Here is a 13,494-nt window from a genome sequence, read left to right as displayed (position 1 = left end):
ATAAGTACAACAATTTGGTAAAATTTTGATATTTTTCACATTTTCATCTTTTGGACCAAAAATAATTTTTGAAACTTCACAAAACATCGAAAAATGCTCTCTTAAGCCCCTGAAATTTTGGCTGGTGATGGATACATTTTTTCACGCTCTTTCGATTGAACTTTCTCGAGTCCAAAAATTTTCATGCCGATTGGTACACCTCCCTTGTTACATCGTTGAATTAAAAACAGTCTTCTAACCACTCCTTTTCCCTCTTCGGGGGTTCCAAAAATTTGAAAATATACGTACCTAAAAAGTCTTTTTTTCTAATAACATAGGCAAAATTTCATGTCTCAAATTTCGACTTTTCAAAAGGAACAAAATTGTCATCAAATTATGAATTATGGCAATGTACTTCTCATTATTGCCATTCAAGATTCACAATTTCAAATATAATAATGAATCATTTTAGTCCAGCACATGCCAGTAGGAATAATTGCACCCCCTCCTCCCGCTGATCCTCTGGGACAACTTTTTTCTTAAAAGGAGCATCCTATGGAACATTTTAAAGGCAAGTTGTCAAAAAAAAGTGGCCATACTAACAAAAAGGCGGCCATTTTGAACTGTACAAAGCTAGACTGAAAAATCATACAAAAATTCATCACCAGCCAAAATTTCAAGTGCTACAGTGTAAGTATTTTTCGATTTTTGGCGAATTTTTGAAAATCAAATTTAGGCAAAAATAAATGAGAAAAAAATTCAAAATTTTGCCAAATTGACTTAGAAAGCTGATATTTGGGATATACCCTATTTTCAACCTGCCAAATCGATTGGAAACTGTTTTCAATCGTTTTGAGCAATTCTGGAGCCTCCAGCAGATTTTTGAAACTTGAAATTCCACAACATTTTACCAAATGAAGTTGAAAATTCAAAATTAAACACGTTATTGAGTCGACTGCTGGAGGGTTTGAGTCACTTTGGAGCCTCCGGCAACTTTTTGAAAATTTTTGAAGCCTCCAATAAATTTTTGGGATTTGAAATTTCCACAAAATGTCATCAAATGGAGTTGTAAAGCCGAAATTCACTCTGCAATCTGATTTCAACACGATATGAAGCTCATTAAAAAAATTTGCAGTAGATACTGAATAGTTTTCTGTTCGCCCAAATTCTATTTTTTTGACATTTTCTTCCAAAATGTAGGTATAAATACCTATCTACCTCAGTAGAAAAATTACCAACCATAATAAAACATTGATAGGTAATTGATAAAATTCCTGTACTACAATAAGGTGAGAAGGCATAAAAAAAATTCGTACAGAATCAAATCATCTCCTGCCTAACTCTTCGTTTTAGAAGAAATTTCAAAAACTTTCAAACTTTATTGATAAAAATAGTCACAGTGTGGATGTTTTTTTTCCAAATAGATGTATTCAAAAATACCTTTACAAAAATATGATTATTCACCCCCACTTTTTTAAATCAAGTGGCAAAAATATCATTTTTTCGTTATTTTTTCTTGAAATATGTATTTTAGAAAATTGAAGCAATTTTTTGTAAAAATTATTATGGATGTACATGTTTTAAACCTCCACTGCCTCCCTCTGCTGTTCTAAAGTCATGTTCATGGGTCATTTTGAAACTAAGAATTTCCAAAGAATTGAAATCTAGGATAGGGAAAGGGAGGTGGTGAATTGTAATTTAAGAGAACTTGAAATTGAGAAAATAAAAGGCTTCAGGCTGGCATTGTGGAACGAATTTTGCCTAACAATATTAAATAAGTGAGTAAATAGGTACGGTAAATCCGAAATGATTTTAAAAAAAACCACACAAATTAAATCATCCCTTCAACATTATACCTACCTATTAGGACTGTTTATTGAAAAGTCTGTTTTAAAATAGTATGGCCTAGAGTGACTTGATTTGAGTAAAATTCTATTCAAATGTGAGGGAACTGAATAAAAAATGTTGCTTACATATTGAGAATTTATTGACTTTTTACTCAAATTCGAACGATTTTGTTTAGTTGAAATGCTAGATTTCGAGTAGGTAAGTAAGAGAGAAAATGCTCAAGAGGATTGCTATAATTTTCTCGAAATGGCAAAAGAAGTTATATCTCCATCCTGTATTAGGAAATTTTATTTTAGTATGTATAATTCACTCAAGGTGTGATCCTTCAAGATTTATCAATTTTCATTGGAATGTAAGTTTTGAAGAACTCAATGTTGAAATATGCAGTAGAGAAAATCATAGGCAAAGATTATACCTAAGTATACCAAGTATACCTTATTGAGGAGATTGTTTTTGAAATTGATCAAGGAAATTTTCTTTTCAAATGTCTTATTGTGTTTGAAATCCAAAATTGAAAAAACCAATTCATGATTTGAAAGCCTTTTCTGGCAATTTTTCTAGATTTAATTAGATAGGCATGATAAAAAAGTGATTACAAAAGTATAAGATGCTTGGTATTGACATTAACCTGTTGAAAATATGGAATTAGGTAGGCTATAATAATGAACCATAAAAAAATCAAAACTTCACCTCTACCATTAAGTATCACACATTTAACTTACCTATAATTAAAAATACACAAGTTGAAAACAAAATCAAAAATAATATCCAAATAAAACCACAAAACATACCTAATAATACAAAACCAAATCCAAAAAAAGACACCAAAAATACTTACAAAAAGATCGTAGTAGTACGTTGGGTAAAAAGCGAATAAAAAAAAACCACCTCCTACTCGTCGTCGTCGATAAAAAAGCACAAAAATTGTACAACGCTGAACGGCGACGAACCTTTTAGCTGGAGAAAATTCGTCGAAACGAACGACGAAAATCACGCAAAAAGCGATTCGATTTAATTAATGAACAGCGCGAATTAGAGATAAAAAGGGATACCGGTGGGTAGCCCCAGCCCCACTGCTGAATATGCGTTAAAGCTGAAGACCCCGAGATAATAAAAAAAAAAAACTGATACCTCCTTTGCAACGAATAAACTTTTCCAAACCGAATAGATCTTGCGCGTTTCCAAAGATACCGCCCTTTTGGTAAAAGGACGTCGTGTGGGCGTGGAAAATAGGCTTTTGAAAAGTCTCCGCTTTCGCACTCTTGAACAACGCGGAAACAAAAAAAATTCCTATTTGAATTTTCGATATCTTTTTAACAGTTTATATCTATATATTTTTGTAGTATTATAGTATGTATCCGCGTCGTCGTTTATGGCAAACACCGAAAAATGTATTATTCATTCTCGATTGCGATTGTTTTATTCCTTTTAGGGTGATTAAAAAAGGATGGCCGGAATTGTACAGATATTAGAATGCATTATTATCGTGTCGTCTCATTCGCTTCGTACTCGTACCTACCTACGTCTTTTACAAGCAGAAAGTTTTGAATATTTTTTTCTTTCTCCTTTTTCTTTATGACTTACAAGTGTCATGCGCATCTTCTCTCGACGATAAAACGGCTAAAAGAACAAACAATTAATTAAAGCCTAAAGGACTGCATTTTAGCTCTATATAACTTACGACTTCTCTCTTTTGGCTCGGCTCGACGCTGTGAAAAATGGGTAAACCTTTCAGCCAGTTTTTAATTAAAAGTTTTCTTTCGTCGTCGATTTGTTTTTGCTCGTTTCAATTTCACCATCGAGGTTTTCCAAAGTCGCAGGGTTTCGTAAAAGTTTTCGGTTTAGGTAAATATTCGTGCTCGCAAAAAGGTCCATCATGCCAGACCTCCCTATTTCAATTTTCAAAATCCTTTCTCTTCAAAGAGAAATGTTTCGAGGTAGATGATACCTAGTTATGAGTTTCAAAATTGCTTTGCGTGGAAATTAGTTTATAGTAACTTTCTTAACAGCATTCAATGAAATTTTATTGTTTTCCTGCGGCAGTTTTATTTTTAAAAAGCTCCAAGAAAAGCAAATATACTTATCTATCAATTTCTTGTGACAGTACAGCATAGGTATGGCATGTATGGAATAACTGAACCCCCCCTCCCCTCCCAAACTTCCGGAACAACTCTTTTCTTAAAGAGAACATCATAAGGAATATTTTAAAGCAAACTTGCCAAGTTGCCATAAAAAAGTTGGCCCTACTAACAAAATGGCGGCCATTTTGATTGACAAGTCAGCCAAAATTGAAGATTTTGCTTTCAAACGTAAGACTCGCATAACATTTTTCAACTGAACAAAGCTAGATCGAAAGAATATACAAAAATTCACCACCAGCCAAAATTTCAAGTGCTATACTTAGTGCATTTTTCGATTTTTGGCGAATTTTTAAAAATTAAGCCAAAAATGAGAAAAAAAATCAAAATTTTACCAAAATGACCTAGAAAGCTGAAATTTGAAATATGCCCTATTTTAGAGGTGTCAAATCGATTGGAAACGGTTTCAAACAGTTTTGAGCAGTTCTGGAGTCTCCAGCAGATTTTTGAAATTTATTGTCCACAAAACTTCATCCAATGAAGTGGGAACTCCAAAATTCACTCAGCACCTCAACTTAAACACCCCATATTAAGTAAACTGCTGGCGAGTTTAAGTCATTTTGGAGCCTCCAGCGACTTTTTGAAAATTCCTGGAGCCTCCAGCAGATTCTTGAAACTTTTAAAATATGTAGATTTCAAGTCGTTTTGATGATATTTCTCGGAAATTTCTTGTTTCAAAAATCTGCTGGAGGCTCCAGTAATTTTCAAAAATTCGCTGGAGGCTCCAAAATAACTTGATAGAGTGTTGAAATTGGAATTCAGAGTAAAATTTGGATTTCCAGCTCTGTTTGGTAAAATTTTAATGGAAATTTCGAACATTAAAAAATCTGCTGGAGGCTCCAGTAAATTCCTAAAAGTCACTGGAGGCTCCAAAATGACTTGAACCCACTCGCAGTCGACTTGATAGAATGTTAGAATTGGAATTCAAAGTGAATTTTGGATTTCCAGCTCTGTTTGGTAACATTTTAAGGAGATTTCGAGCAATGAAAAATCTACTGGAGGCTCCAAAATGACTTGAACCCACTCGCAGTCGACCTGATATAGCGTTTAAATAGAAATTCAGAGTAAATTTTAGATTTCCAGCCCTGTTTGGTAAAATTTTATGGAAATTTCGAATATTAAAAAATCTGCTGGAGGCTCCAGTAATTCTCAAAACGTCGCTGGAGGCTCCAAAATAACTCGTACTCACTCGCAGTCGACTTGATAGAATGTTAAAATTGGAATTCAGAATGAATTCTGGATTTCAAGCTCTGTTTAATAAAATTTTATGAAGATTTCAAGCAATGAAAAATCTACTGGAGGCTCCAAAATGACTTGAACCCACCCGCAGTCGACTTGATAGAGCGTTTAAATTGAAATTCAGAGTAAATTTTGGATTTCCAGCCCTGTTTGGTAAAATTTTATGGAAATTTCGAACATTAAAAAATCTGCTGGAGGCTCCAGTAATTCTCAAAACGTCGCTGGAGGCTCCAAAATAACTCGTACTCACTCGCAGTCGACTTGATAGAATGTTAAAATTGGAATTCAGAATGAATTCTGGATTTCAAGCTCTGTTTAATAAAATTTTATGAAGATTTCAAGCAATGAAAAATTTGCTGGAGGCTCCAGTATTTTCCAATAAGTTTCTGGAGGCTCCGAAACGACTTGAATCCACTCGCAGTCGACTTGATGGAGTGTTGAAATCGGATTTCAGAGTGAATTTTGGATTTCCAGCTCTGTTTGGTAAAATTTGATGGAAATTTCGAGCATTGAAAAATCTGCTGGAGGCTCCAGTAAATTCCCAAAAGTCGCTGGAGGCTCCAAAATGACTCGAACTCACTCGCAGTCGACTTGATAGAATGTTAAAATTGGAATTCCAAGTAAATTTTGAATTCCCAGCCCTGTTTGGTAAAATTTTAATGGAAATTTCGAACATTAAAAAATCTGCTGGAGGCTCCAGTAATTTTCAAAAAGTCGCTGGAGGCTCCAAAATAACTCGAACTCACTCGCAGTCGACTTGATAGAATGTTCAAATTGGAATTCAGAGTGAATTCTGGATTTCAAGATCTGTTTAGTAAAATTGTATGAAGATTTCAAGCAATGAAAAATCTGCTGGAGGCTCCAGTATTTTCCAATAAGTTGCTGGAGGCTCCAAAACGACTTGAATCCACTCGCAATTGACTTGATGGAGTGTTGAAATCGGTTTTCAGAGTGAATTTCGGATTTCCACCTCTGTTTGGTAAAATTTAATGGAAATTTCGAGCATTGAAAAGTCTGCCGGAGACTCCAAAATGACTTGAACTCACTCGCAGTCGACTTGATAGAATGTTGAAATTTCAATTCAGAGTAAATTTTGGATTTCCAGCCCTGTTTGGTAAAATTTTAATGGAAATTTCGAACATTAAAAAATCTGCTGGAGACTCCAGTAATTTCCAAAAAGCTGCTGGAGGCTTCAAAATGACTTGAAATCTACCCGAAGTTGACTTCGTAGCATATTGAAATTAGTTTACAGAATAAATATCGGATTTCGTCCAACTTCATTTGATGCAATTTTGGGGAAATTTCAAGTTTCAAGAATCTGCTGGAGGCTCCAGAACTGCTCAAAAGGGTTTGAAACCGTTTTCAATCAATTTTGCACGTTGAAAATAGTGTATATCTCAAATTTCAGCTTTCTAGGTCAATTAGGTGAAATTTTGATTTTTTTTCTCATTTTTGACTTACTTAAATCAAAAAATCCATCTTAGCACTTGAAATTTTGACTGGTGGTAAATTTTTGCATGTTCTTTCAATCTAGCTTTGTCCAGTTTAAAAAATTTCATAGGCCTACGAGTCTTAAGTATGTTTGAATTGGAAAGCAAAATCTGCAATTTTGGCTGACTTCTCATGATCAAAATGGCCGCCATTTCATTAGTAGGGCCAACTTTTTTTTTGGCAAGTTTGCTTTAAAATGTTCCTTAAGATGCCCCCTTTTTTTTTAGAGAAGAGTTCTGGAAGTTCTGGGAGGGAGGGGGGTTGAAAAAAATTAATTTTTTCTGACAGTTGGAGGAAGAGGAATAATTAGGTGAGTACCTACCTATGTAAAAAATACGTGACTTTGAAAGCTTATTTTGCGAAATAAACTTCTAAGCATTTTAAATGCTTCCAAATACTATACTTTAAATTTTCAAAAAAAAAAAAAAAAAAAAAATGAAAAAATTGAAAAGAAAAGAGAAAATTTGAATTTACCCATTTGCTGCCATATTTCATAATTCAAACATTCTGTGGTATTTTTGTGGAGGGATAAAAGACGTTTTTCTATGTCCTTGCTTGCGTGTTCTTTTAATTTTGAAAAAAAATTTATTTTTCAGAAAAAATTTCGAATGATGAAGCTCACTCGAAGTAATTTTCAGCTTTCACAGTCATTTGTAGTGAAACCATAAAACAAAGGAATATTTTAGGAATCCCTTAAAAGTGAGTAAAAACAGCTTCAGATTTGGATGAAAATAATTTTGCTGCTTTCATCGTAAGTATACCTATTATTTGAAATTTCTCAGCTGTGTTGAATATTTTGTTGAAATTTCAGGAATACGTACCCCCCCCCCCCTTCACTTCAAATATCGCCATAAAATATTCGAATATGACCATTATCTGAGGTTGCATTACTTATTAGAACGTCTATGAGCTGCCTATATACCTATTTTATGCACTCGTAAGATCATTTATACTGGTTTAATGAAACCATCTGACAAACTATATAACAACCAAGTGAATACCTTGGTTGATTTACTTGGCCTATAGCTATATGAATTGAAAAAAAAAAAAAACAAAAACGAAAGAGAAAAAAACCTAAAAACAAAACCATTAAAAGCTTTGATAAATATTTAACGAACTACGACGATGAAGTACTATTTTCCGAAGCAAAGGCAGAGCAGCTTTACAATTAGTTGGTATTCGTTTGAAAACAGTCGAATGCGTGTCGAGATTTTATCAGCTCTTCGTTCGGATGTCTTTTTAAAAAGATTGAAATGCAAAAAAAGCACATTCTTTCAGCTCGAGCTCGTGTTAAAAGATTAAAAACGTTAACAATCTTGAGTAAATAATGAAGATTGAAGATTTTTTTTTCTTCTTCAGCTCATGCGGAAATACGAGTACAACATACAGACGTGTTTCCGTCTACAGGTTATATTACTCGTATAATGCTTATGATACTGGAATACATACCATAAGACCTACCTAACCCACTACCCATGAAAATTACCCTCAGCAATGTCTCGCCCTGTCTCACGCGTCATCGTCGCGTATTCAACGACGATGATTATTAATTAACGCACAGAAAAGCACAAATAATTAATACGCAGCGTTAAAAAGATCAAAAGAGCGCAATAAAAAAAAAACGACGTCTTGTTTGTAGGAACTTGGAAAAGCGCGTATTTGTTCAATTTGTGAAAATAACAACGTTTGTTGTAGTCACGTTGAAGAGTACTTGTCAAAACATGAATTCTTAAACATTGAATGGCGGTCTCTTTGATATCTGTTTCCCTGTTAACAACGTCTTGGATGGCCGGCCTAAAGGCTCTTAAAAAGCTTTCTCGTTTGGCAATACAATAAAATAAAAAAATTGATTCCGATGATTCTCGCCCCGTGTGCTTGTATGTACTACTACACTACGTGTACGAGTTTCTCTTTTTTCGATGGCTTTTTTCTTTCTTTCAACTTTTTTGCGACGATGACGATTGCGTTGGCGGTACACTTTTGTAGCGTTTTTTTCTTATAATGATGACGAGCGGATTTACATATTTTTTCAAGTTGACTCGTCGGTCGTGATAATTTGAGAGTGTATGACTTTTGGGATCACTTTGACAAAAAAATTTTCTATGTCCTGTTAGATAAAATAAATACCTACTCCTACTATAGTCATCACCATCCACTAAAAAAAAGTTGATTCCAGCGGTGAATTATTATTTTTTCTAAACCATTGGGAAATGATCATGAAAGTTTTGGGTTGCTCGAGCAATAACGGTACTTAGATTTTTTAAAAGTAAGAAGAGTTTACATTCAAGCAAAATTTTTATTGTATGTCGGCAAAATTGAACAAAATCATGCAAAAATTCTTTGAAAATAAGAAATTAGTTAAAATTAAGAATGGTTAAAAGTTCATGAAAAATTGAAAAATTTTAACAAAATATCTAAAAAAATGTCTAAAATGGCAATAATTTTTTTTTCGAATTTCTGATGACTTCTTGGTGACAGATTCACCAGAAATCACCAAGTGGGGGTTTTGTCTTATTTAAGGCGAATTTTTTGAGAAAAATCCCCTGAATGTCCTCAAGGTACCTACTTGAAATGGCGATTTCTTGGTGACAGATTCACCAGAAGTCACCAAGTGAGTTTTCGATTTTTTTAAAGGTAACATAACAATGAAAAAACCACCCGAGTGTCCCATGACTCTTTGGCGAATCCTGGTGACTTCGTGGTGACGGATTCACCAGAAGTCATCAGGGGTAAAACATCGCTCAAATATGGGCACTGCCTGGTGAATCTGTCATCCTAAAGTCACCAAGGGATAAAATATGACTTTTCTGTGTACTGGTGAATTCTGGTGACTTCTGGTGAGTCAGTCACCAGGTGTACAAAATTGTTCAAATATGGTCACAGCTTGGTGAATCTGTCACCCAAAAGTCACCAAGGGATAAAATATGACTTTTCTGTGCTCTGGTAAATTCAGGTGACTTCCGGTGACTTCTGGTGAATCAGTCACCAAGATTCACCAAATGTCACCAGGTGTACAAAATCGCTCAAATATTGCCACTGCTTGGTAAATCTGTCACTCTCAAGTCACCAGGGGATAAACTACATAGAACGTTTCTGTTTTCTGGTGAATCCTGGTGACTTCTGGTGAATCAGTCACTAAGATTCACCAGATGTTACCAGGTGTACCAAATTGCTCAAATATGATCACAGCTTGGTGAATCTGACACCAAAAAGTCACCAGTGGATAAAATATGACTTTTCTGTGTTGTGGTGAATTTTGGTGAATCAGTTGTCAAGATTCCACAGAAGTCATCAGGTGCACAAAATGGCTCAAATATGGTCACAGCTTGGTGAATCTGTTACCCAAAAGTCACTAGGGGATAAATAAACACTTTTCTGTGTTCTGGTGAATTCTGGTGAGTGATTCACCAGAATTCACCAGAATGTGGAGAAGTCGTATTTCATATGCTAGTGACTTTTTGGTGAAAGAAGTGGCCTTATTTGAGCGATTTTGTAAACCTGGTGACTTCTGGTGAATCTTGTGGTGGGAGAAAAAACTGGAAAAACTCAAAAACTACCATAAAACAAAAAATTCAGAAAATTTTTTCGTTTTGAGGTTTTGAAGTTTTTGATTTTTGGAATTTCTGATTTCCTTGAAGATATGAGAGTCGATGATACACAACTTAATTGTAACTAATAACCTCATATCCACTTTGGTGTACTGGATATCCTATTATGCACTCTCCTGGTTCTAATGGATGTAGTCGTGTGTATATAATTAATATCTCTCCAGATTCGTATGATAGCTCAATGCATAATCTTAGGGTCGTATGAATTGTGGACGAGGAATTATTCCTAATTCCCACCGGAATATTTAAATTTATTTATATTTTTGTGGAGACACGATACTTCGTGCAGGTTACGAATACGCAGTCTTAAACGCCAAAATACCATATTAACTCATTCCTACTGTAGAAATACTTACTTTTGTCCTAGATGGAATGATTTACCAAGAATAATAATTTGACAATTTGGCAATCGTCAATAAATAAGAAAAGAACTCGTGTAATAACTTATATATTATAATGCCAAGAGAAAATTGTGGACATTTTGATACAAAATTGTCCTTTTTGATTTGTGTACTTATCAGAATAACTTATCAAAATAAAGGGATTTTTATTGGGAAAGGGGAGAACTTATCAGAATAACTTATCAGAATAAAGGGATTTTTATTGGGAAAAGGGAGAACTTATCAGAATAAAACTTATCAGAATAACTTATCAAAATAAAGGAAATTTGAGAAAAAAAGGAAAAATAAAGGCCCTAAAGTGCCTACCTCTGTACTAAATTGTCAGAAAGCGATCCGAGACAGAGATGAAAATCACTAACTTATCCCCAATGGCAATGGAAACGGTGCTAAGGATAAAGATCGTCTATGGTGACAAAGATGCCCGAGTGGTGGATGTCTGATCCATTTAGTATCATAGGTTTCATATGACCGAATTGCCTATTTAACTCAAACACAAACTGTACTGGATCTAAATTTATCTCTTGGATTGAGCTGCAGATCAATCCAAGTAGATAGGCTGACGACATCGGAAGTTGTAGTACTTACCAACTAACAACTTGTAATGTAGATTATTACAAATTCTTGAAGAACGACTCATTGATAGCTAACCAAAGCTATGGCGCTTGTGCGCCAGTTAGCAAATATTATTCAAAGCTATGGCGCTATTGAACAATACCAACGATTTCATCTCGGATCTGAGTATTTATAGTCTACGGTAACCAAAAATCATGCAGTAGCTGGGTGGGGTAAGTGGCGCATGCGTATATCGTGTCTAGCGGCGCTAACATAGGCGGCCGGCGCTTGTATTACGTCATATTTGCGTATATACGGCGATACTCGTAAAAAACTTGATTGTTATTGGTTAATATATCGGAAGTGGAGGTAAACTTGGTGCCACTACCGGAAACACGAACTTATAATCGTGTATAATCGTCGATATTCGATAATCTCGCGACTATAAATGGTCGTAGGCGCCACCACTACTAAATAGGTTGGGAAAAATGTCGCATTTGGTCACTGACGTAATAAATGGTCATTAAAATGGTTGAATATCCGTTGCTAAGGGAACAGAAAAATATTCATTCGCCTAAAAGACTGGAGAAAATCTATTCTATATAGAGATAGAATTATTTTCTCCCACATTAGGAGACTGAATCATGACAAAATAAATTTCTCCCAGTATATAAATAGCAGAAAAATTCGAAAATAGATTTCTCCCGGCTTAAGTGACAGAAGAAAATTATTTTCTCCCACCAAAGTGGGAGAAAAGGCTGTAATTTTCTCCCACTACAATCTTGATGACTGATTCACCAGAAGACACCAGAATTCACCTGAACATTGAAAAGTCATATTTCATACCCTGGTGACTTTTTGGTGAAAGATGTGGCCTTTTTGAGCGATTTTGTAAACCCGGTGACTTCTGGCGAATCTTGGTGACTGATTCACCAGAAGTCACCAGAATTCACCTGAATGTTGAAAAGTCATATTTCATACCCTGGTGACTTTTTGCTGAAAGAAGTGGCCTTATATGAGCGATTTTGTAAACCTGGTGACTTCTGGTGAATCTTGGCGACTTGTTCAAAACAGGGCTTGAAAACCGGATAGATATCACTCTCGGTTTTGGTTTCCGTTTTATGTTTTTTGAAAAAGTAAAGGTTTTGGTTTTGGTTTTGGTTTAGGTTTTCAAAAATAATATCTCTCTCGTTCCGGACCAGGAGTCACCAGGTCTATTGAATAGCTCAAATATAGTCACTGCGTGGTGAATGGTGAATCTGTCACTCTCAAGTCACCAGGGGATAAAATATGACTATTCTGTGTTCTGGTGAATTCTGATGACTTCTGGTGAATCAGTCACCAGGTGAACAAAATTGCTCAAATATGGCCACTGCTTGATAAATCTGTCACTCTCGAGTTACCAGGGGATAAAATAGAACGTTTCTGCGTAGTGGTGAATCTTGGTGAATCAGTCACCAGATGACACTAAAATACACCAAGGAGTCACCACACATTCAAAAATTTTTTCAAAGGCTCTAAAGACATTCTTGTGGTAATTTCATCATAAAAACACCTGAAAAAATGTCATAAACCCACTTGGTGTCTTCTTGTGAATCTGTCACCAGAAGTCACCAGAATCCACCAAGGAGTCACCAGGCATTCAAAAAAAATGTCAAATGCTCTGAGGACGTCCTTGTGGTTATGCATTCTTATTATTGAAAAAATCACCACAATATCCTCCTGACCCTAGAAATTGTTTTAGAGTGTCCAGTGACTCCTTGGTGAATTATGGTGACTTCTTGGTAACAGATTCACCAGACTTCACCGATTGAGTTTTTCACATATTTATATCAAAAAGTCACCAAAATGTCCAATGAATGACGCTGGAGATGTTTTCGAATGTCTAGTGACTCCTCAAATTCTGGTGACTTCTTGGCGATAGATTCACCAGAAGTCACCAAGAGGTTTTTTTTTCTTTTTTATGGTGAATCACTTTTTAAGGTGTTTCTAGTCTTTTGTCTGACTTTTAAGAAGTCGGAAAAAATCCAGATTAATTCTCAAAATTTACAATTTTGTACTTGTCTTGCTCGCCCATTTCTCAGCAGTGGAGACTTTACCTCCATTTTTCAACTGTTTTAATTACATTGCATCAGATTTTAAATAATTTTTTACAAAATGTTGGCAAATTTTGTTTTTTTACATTGTTTTTACGGCCAATTTCAGTGATTTTAATATGTACCAATTCTACATTTACTT

At 35.0% G+C, this 13,494-nt stretch overlaps 1 protein-coding gene across 1 annotated transcript in view; it reads right to left on the bottom strand.

Moving 5' to 3' along the window:
- Positions 1 to 2,946, bottom strand: part of LOC135843083 (fez family zinc finger protein 2-like) — a 32,271-nt gene extending 29,325 nt beyond the window's left edge. The window contains exon 1 of the mRNA XM_065360827.1: positions 2,666 to 2,946. The gene's annotated coding sequence lies outside the window, so the exon portion shown is untranslated. The remainder of the gene's footprint in view (positions 1 to 2,665) is intronic.
- Positions 2,947 to 13,494: the final 10,548 nt, after the last annotated feature.

This window comes from Planococcus citri, chromosome 4, assembly GCF_950023065.1.
Source record: "Planococcus citri chromosome 4, ihPlaCitr1.1, whole genome shotgun sequence".
NCBI classification, from domain to species: Eukaryota; Metazoa; Arthropoda; class Insecta; order Hemiptera; family Pseudococcidae; genus Planococcus; species Planococcus citri.
This window is presented reverse-complemented; position numbering and strand designations above follow the sequence as displayed.